Source organism: Tachysurus fulvidraco, chromosome 15, assembly GCF_022655615.1.
Source record: "Tachysurus fulvidraco isolate hzauxx_2018 chromosome 15, HZAU_PFXX_2.0, whole genome shotgun sequence".
NCBI classification, from domain to species: Eukaryota; Metazoa; Chordata; class Actinopteri; order Siluriformes; family Bagridae; genus Tachysurus; species Tachysurus fulvidraco.
The window spans coordinates 13,897,942-13,905,553 of record NC_062532.1 but is presented as its reverse complement, the minus strand read 5'-3'; positions in this window follow the sequence as shown (position 1 = coordinate 13,905,553).

Below are 7,612 nucleotides of genomic sequence, written 5' to 3'. Positions count from 1 at the left end.
GTTCACTCTTTGAAAAAATTATTAAAGGGTTTTTTGGTTTGTCATTTTAGGAGTCCCATAAATTTTCCATGTAAATTCTTACAGCAACATCCTGAAAGTGTCCTAAATAGAACAACTCTTGAGGATTACTTTAATCTAAAAAGAAAGGGTTGTTTTTAATGGATGAACGTACGATAGAAATCCTGTAATCACCCACAGTATTTTCATTGATCCCATCTGGTGAGTCTGTTCTACATTTACATAATATTTGCAGTCCTGGGAATGTCCAGAGATTATTTCACCCCCAATGCAACTCTCTCACACACACACACACACACACACACACACACACACACACACACACACACACACACACACACACACACACACACACACACACACACACACACACACACCTATGGGTAGATCTCACCTGTGAATCAGAGCAATGACAGTCAGCTAAGGTTGGGACTGTTAACCCATGAAGAGGGCAGTTAACATCTCAAAGTCCATCCAGCTTTAACGTTTCATGAGCAGCGATTTGAAAAGGTATAGTGATTTTATGTTTTTCAGGTGCAGCACTTGCACATTGGTGACTGTTGGCAGTATTTAAAGACCACCTACTTTGTGGGAATTGACCAATTCGTCAACAAGTGGGTGTATAACTACATCTATATATGCTGCACACATTTTCTTCATAAAAACAATGAGATTTTCCAGGTGCTCCTCTGAGATGCTCTGGTGTGTGCATCCTGCAGGAACTCCCAGTGGGTTGTAGAGCAGGTTAGACTTCACTCTTAAACCTTTCACTATAATTTGATTGGGTTAAGGTTGGATGACTGTTCAGAGTATTCCATTCCACCTGGTGGTGCCTCCTTCCTCTCCAAATCTCAGAGCAGCTTTGATATGTGCTGGGTTGGCCGTTGAAATTCAAACATGATCCTGAACTTAAAAAAAACCAAAGCAAATGTTTGACAAGCAGTTGGTTTATAACACTAGGTTTCATTTATATTGTTAAATAGTTTGTGTGAACTTTAACATAAGGGGAAAATGTCACATACATGTTTAAATATAATGTAGTGGTCTCTTAGCTAATAAAACCTGATCCCTTTTTCCATATGGTGCTACAGGTGTCTTGAGCCTCACGGCAGGAACGATGAACTAGAGGTCCAGTAGGAGGTCCACAACTCCACAGTGGATTGCATATGTCAAGACCCCATGCCCTGAATAGGCTGTATAGGGCCAATCTATTAAACCTGAGCACTTTTAAGTACTGACATGGATACTTGGTGGTTTGAAGAGCCTACAAGCTGAATCAGCAGTGTAACTATAGGATCTCTCATCTCTGCCGTATCCACTTACCTGCTTTAGAAAACCTCAGCACAAAAACAATGTCATTCTACGTTTCCTGGTCACCCAGAACATGACCGTGCTCTCTTACTGAACATCTGACTCACGCCATGAAAATGTCACCCTTTTTTGAAAGTGTTAGGTTTTTCATTCTGACAGCAGATTTTATTTCAGCAAGTGTATCAAATTAGCAGTTAGGGTTTAAGACCACCACAGGGCCAGATGGTGCTAAAGTAGACATGCTGAGAGAAGTGTGTGAGGTTTAAATTGACCTTTTACTGTCCTCTAGTCAAATGTTCATGGTGTCACATATGCAGTTTCTTTCTCTCATTCCCCATAAATTCAACACTGATTAAAACATTTAAATGTTGGACAAGGATGAAGCAGGGACATCAGTACAGAAACTGTTGAAAAGAAAGTGTCTGGACTCAATTATCGTGTAAGCAACAGACCGTGAACAGAATGTGTAGAATAATTCTTTAGTATTAAAGAGTATTTAGTATTTAGTATTGTACATTTTATACAATGAGACAAGTTTTAATCAGTAACTGACTAGAAATAATTCAGTAAAAACAGTACCACATTGTTCTAGAAATTATATGCATTTTTATATTATATGCCATCTAAAAAAATCTAAGCTTAAGCTAAGTACTGGTGAAATGACATTGATTTGTTAGCACATGGACATCTGCAGTGTAGCGTACTTCAGCTGCCATCCCAGTATGCACTGCACCTCAAAGGAACCATGACATACAAGCAGCAAATGAAAGTCTCCAGGAGCAGAACATCCAGATTATGAGGAGTCTATGTAGACAAGGCAGGGCATATGAATATAAGTGGGTTGTATGTAAAACCCCGTATGTATGTGTCTGCAAGAAAGAGTATAGAAGTATAGAAAAATAGTCTTTGATATAGCTTTTTAACCCCATGGAATGGTATTTAGACCATCACCTGTACTTGGTTACTGGAAGGGCAGATGACACACTGTGTGTGTGTGTGTGTGTGTGTGTGTGTGTGTGTGTGTGTGTGTGTGTGTGTGTGTGTGTGTGTGTGTGTGTGTGTGTGTGTGTGTGTGTGTGTGTGTGTGTGTTATCCAGGGAAGCCGTAGGGGAGAGTGAATTTGTATTTGAAGTGCATGTGTTACTGGCTTAGTTTATACTCACTGTCCATCATCCTGTCGTTTCCTACCTCTTTCAGAATGCCTGAGTCACTGTATACCTGTCAAGAGTTTATCCAAGAAGAAGTCGGGGTTAAGAAAAAGGGATAGAAAAGAACAAAGGAGGAATGCAGGAAGTCGTGATTCCACCAGGATCTTTTATATGGCCAAGTCTCCAGTATTCCTTACAGATGGAACAGAACACCATCATATCCACTTCCAGCTATCCATCAGAACACACTCTCTCTCTCTCTCTCTCTCTCTCTCTCTCTCTCTCTCTCTCTCTCTCTCTCTCTCTCTCTCTCTCTCTCTCTCTTTCTATTTCTCTCTCTTACTAATTTTCTCTCTCTTGTCCTCTTCCTCTTTTGTGTCTGACTCTCACTAGTTCTGTGTGACTTTTCCTTTCTTTGATCATTTAATGTCTTCAGTTTGCTAAAATCAAAACAACTGTTGCTAGATCATATGGTGCAATAATGAAAAGGAGAATAACAGCAAAGCCATATGCGGTTTATGTGCTTTTTAATTTATTTGTGTCTAATAGGATTTGTAAGTCTTCCACATGCTTAAAAAAAACCCCATTAAGAAGGCTCAGTCAGCAGAATGTTGCAAACACTGTTCATTTCATTTGACTGGAATTTGCATTACATTTAAATTAGCAGGATTTGACAGATGTCCTTATCCAGGTCAAAATACTAAAGAATAACAAAACCTAGGCCATGGTTAAGTTGAAAATCTGTTAGCGCTGCTAGAAAGGAATTGGTATGAAAGGTAGTACAACATTTCCTTTTATACTATATGTAGATTTAATGCTTGTTTTATTGTGTTTGGGCATTTTTACCAAATCCTGAGATCTGGTTACAGAGTCTGTGTACAGTGTCACATCTATCCTTTAGGTTCTCTGGTTTCCTCCTGCTTCCCAAAACATGTATTCAAGTGGATTGGCTATGATTAATTCCCCATAGGTGCAATGCACTGGTGTTCCATCCAAGGTCCCATCCTCACACCCATTACTCCAAAGATAGGCTCCATTTTTTACTTAATGCTAGACTAGAATAAACAGTCACTGGATGGATGGATGGATGGATGGATGGATGGATGGATGGATGGATGGATCAATGGGTGGATGTATGGATGTATGGATGGATGGATGGAGGGATGGAGGGATGGATGGATGGATGGAGGGAGGGATGGATGGATTAAGTACTTACTGAAGAGGTAGGACTTCAGGCTTGTTTTGAAGACAGTTTGTTAAACCGGTTGCATGTCTTGCAATCTTGCAAGCTTGTGGCTTGAGGAAAATGTGGTGCAAATTGTGTTTAGTAAGTACCTTTGTGTAGGTGGGAACTGGTCTGTTTCTGGGTTTGTAAGAAGATTAAAAACAACAACATTCTGGATCAGTTACAGGATGAATCTTTGCAACGGGTTCGTTTTTTAAATGAGGTGGCACACAGTCAGTCATCAGTCAGGAAGCTGGATTTTTGTGTGTATTATTTACACAACGTTTGGCAAGCTAGTTTGCTCACTAGCAACCTATCCGGATACAAATAAGTTGGCTAGTTATCCTTGTTGTTTTAGATATTTCCTGATTCTGAACACAGCTAAAATGCTACATGCTGGCTAAATTAATAACTGCATCCTCTTCATCCCATCTAGGCCAAAATAATTTTGCAAGAATATGAAAAGTGTTAATGCAGCTTAAGAGCGCTTATGTAGAATCCGCTCGTGTCTGATAAAAAATATCCACTAGGATATGAAGGGCTGATCCTAAATCAACACTTGGCATTTTGTCAGAGCTAGACACACGTTCTCACAGTGTAGCCAGCATACATCTGAGTCTAATCAAAGCTTTACATGATGTACAACCCGTGCAATAATTATTCATTTTCAGCATGTTTCGTCTCATTTATCTGTATTTTAACCCATGAAGATGAATGTGGTTTGTATAAATATGACAATCAAATACTCCATACGTTGCCCATGCCTCCTGTCATCAGCATAGTATGCTTTTAAATGGAGTAAATCAAAAATTTGTATGCAGGACAGAGGAAGGCCACATCAAACGCACACGTTTCTCTGCAAAGAGCACACGCAGCCTGAACTGTTTAAGGGTACGATTACTGATATTCACTGAGCATTGGCTCTGCATGCCTTCAGCTGTGTCAGAGTAAAAATAGAACATAGGAAAAAACAGAGAAAAACACAGACATGCTTTGCAGAACAGATTTTCCCAAATAATTATTTACAGTGAATAGAATCAAATAATGTAGAAATTATGTCAGTTCTTTCTATTCTATTCTTCAGTAGTCAGGTAAAAACCATGACCGGGTTTGCTTTTTACAGGAAAATAATCAATGACAAGGTGGTGTGTTGGTGGAAGCAGAGTTACTCTGAACTTATGGTTACCCTATTATCCTGTTTTCTTTTCATACTTCAGCGATTTCCTAACAGTAACATTTTGTAAAGAAAAACGCAACATACTTCTTAACTGTTATTAGTTAATTCATGTCAGAAAACTGATTTTTACAAAGCACTGCAAAGAACTCTTTCCATAAATCTGGGAAATGTAGAAAATAGAGTAAATTTCACCTCATCAATGATTAGGGCTTTTTAATTGAGATTGAGCCTCGATGCCTGATGACGCCTGAGATAGCACAGGCTCCCCGTGACCCGAGAAGTTCGGATAAGCGGTAGAAAGTGAGTGAGTGAGTGAGTAATTGAGATTGAGGTTTGGCAAATTAGTTTCTATAAAAATAAATATTTAAATAGTTATAAACATTCTTAAAATTGAATGTTATAATAAATCGATTTAAGGTGTCCTTTTAAGATAAACTATACATTTGTTCAGTACTTATCTTGGTCATAAGTAAGACCATATGCAAGAGGTTTTACAATCAACTTGGTCAGTTAAAAACCTGCATTATTAATAATGACTGTACAATAAATGCAGTAACATCGTAGAAACTAATAACCAATAACTGGGCTGCAATAGCAATTGTTCAAACATCAAACAGCTTCATTTACTTTACACCCCTCAACTAGCTGTTACTAGAAATAGCTGAAAGATCCGTGCACTGTCGTCTATGGAGTCCACTTTCGTTATAGGACTGTAAAATATTTCATGTGGGTGACCTGTGAGAGCTGAAAGGTGAAAGTTCAGATCTTGCATCTTATAGAAGGACAGGTAGATAAGTGGCAGACGTAAAGGTTAGGCTTATAAATGCCTCTCATCTCTATCTCTATCTTGCCCTTTCTCTCTCTCTCTTTCTCTCTCTTACATAATTTACATTCTCTCCTTATCTTACTCTATTTCTTGCTCTTCACATATGTGCACAATTTGTATCTTCACAAATACCCTGTTTTTCACAGTTTCACAATAGCTAAAATACATTCTATTACAACAAATTACTCAGATTCCATCACAGCTCACTGTAATTTATGATCACACCTTTTGTACATCAGCTTCAGGAAATGGTCATGAAATTGTAGCTGTAGTGGCTAGAATTCTTCTTTTCATTTCATTACAATAAGAACAACTATGTATTATCTAGTTTTTATTATTGAATTATCTAAAATAATACCTTAAAATAATAGTCTATACCTACTGTATGTAAAGCAAATGAATTATCAACAATTAAACAAACAAATGGTTGAATTTGGTTAGGTGTGGTGTGTGTTTTGTATGTTCTCCATGTTCTTCATGGACCTGCAGGTACTCCAGTTTTTTCCCCTATTCCAAAGGCATGCATTTTATGCTGATTGGCATCTCTACATTGTCTAAAATGTGTGAGTATGTGTAGGTTTGTGTCCTGTGGTGGTGTTCAGGGTGTCATCCGCCTTGTGCTCCTAATCTTCTGGGATAAACTCCAGGTTCCCTGCCACCCAGTGGACAGAAAATATGTTGAATTTGAACGTAACCTTATCTCTAATTTTCATGTTGACTTTCATTTCATATTTCATATGTTCTACTTTTTCTTATTATTATTTAACAGAGGAATAAAACTTCAAAGAAGCATTTATTTAAGTATGTAGAAAGCAAGCAATCTGAACCAAACAGTAAGGTAGCTAACAAAAAAAGTTGTTCTATTATTATTTCATCAGGGTTTCTATCAAATGACAAAAATATCTCTTAAAAAAAAACATGAGTAGCCCATGCCATGACAGGAGCACAGATGATCACCTATATGTGCTACTGCACAGGTTATCCTTGCTGACAATGCAAATCTGATCCTCTCCTTCCTTTTCTCTTCCTTCCTCCCTGCCAGCCGGTCACTCCATCCCTCCATCCTGCTGAACTTGATACCACCCTCTTCTCTATTCTATTCATCTCACTGTTTCTCTCATCCTCTCTATCTGCATGATCCAAAAGTGCTCTGCTTCACCATCACTTCCACAGCTGCTGCTAAAAGGAAATAACAGATAACATCCGATCATACGATACACCCCCGTTCTCTGTAATAACACTTACTTAAAAAGAGCATGGCCATTTCCATAATTAAGATTTCTCCGATCAATTCTCATAACTTACTTTAGAAATGGACACTATGAACCAGAAACAGAGCATTAGACTGAAAAAGAACAAGTGCATATATTACATTTTTATGAAAGCTTATATCAAATATCTATCTTCTATTTTTCAAATGACTCCTGCAGCAAAAGATCTACTTTTTTGCTACTATTAGAAACATTCAGTCATGCTATCTGCATGCAATGCTGGAGGTCATTGTGCTGTAAAACCTTGCTTTAGCTCAGTTCAGCTTTGTAATCTTTAAGTTAGCTAAACAAAAATGCCCAGTGTTACTATATGCCATGGTTAACAATGCTACAGTATAAAACATAAGCAAAGTGCAGATTTAATTGTACATTATAACTATGAAGCTTTCCTTCTAACCAATTCAAAACTACAAAATGCTTTGCATTATGTATGGGTCATATTTACAATGCTAAATTCAAAGACATTTTTGGTAATTGCATTTGAAAGTTGTTGTTGTTCTTTCGGCTGCTCTCTGTTCGGGGTCACATGGTCTGCATATTTGATTTGGTGCAGCAATTTTACACCGGGTGCCCTTTCTGACACAACCCTTCCATGTTATTCAGGCTTGGGACCAGCACTGAAAGTTAGATCTTCAG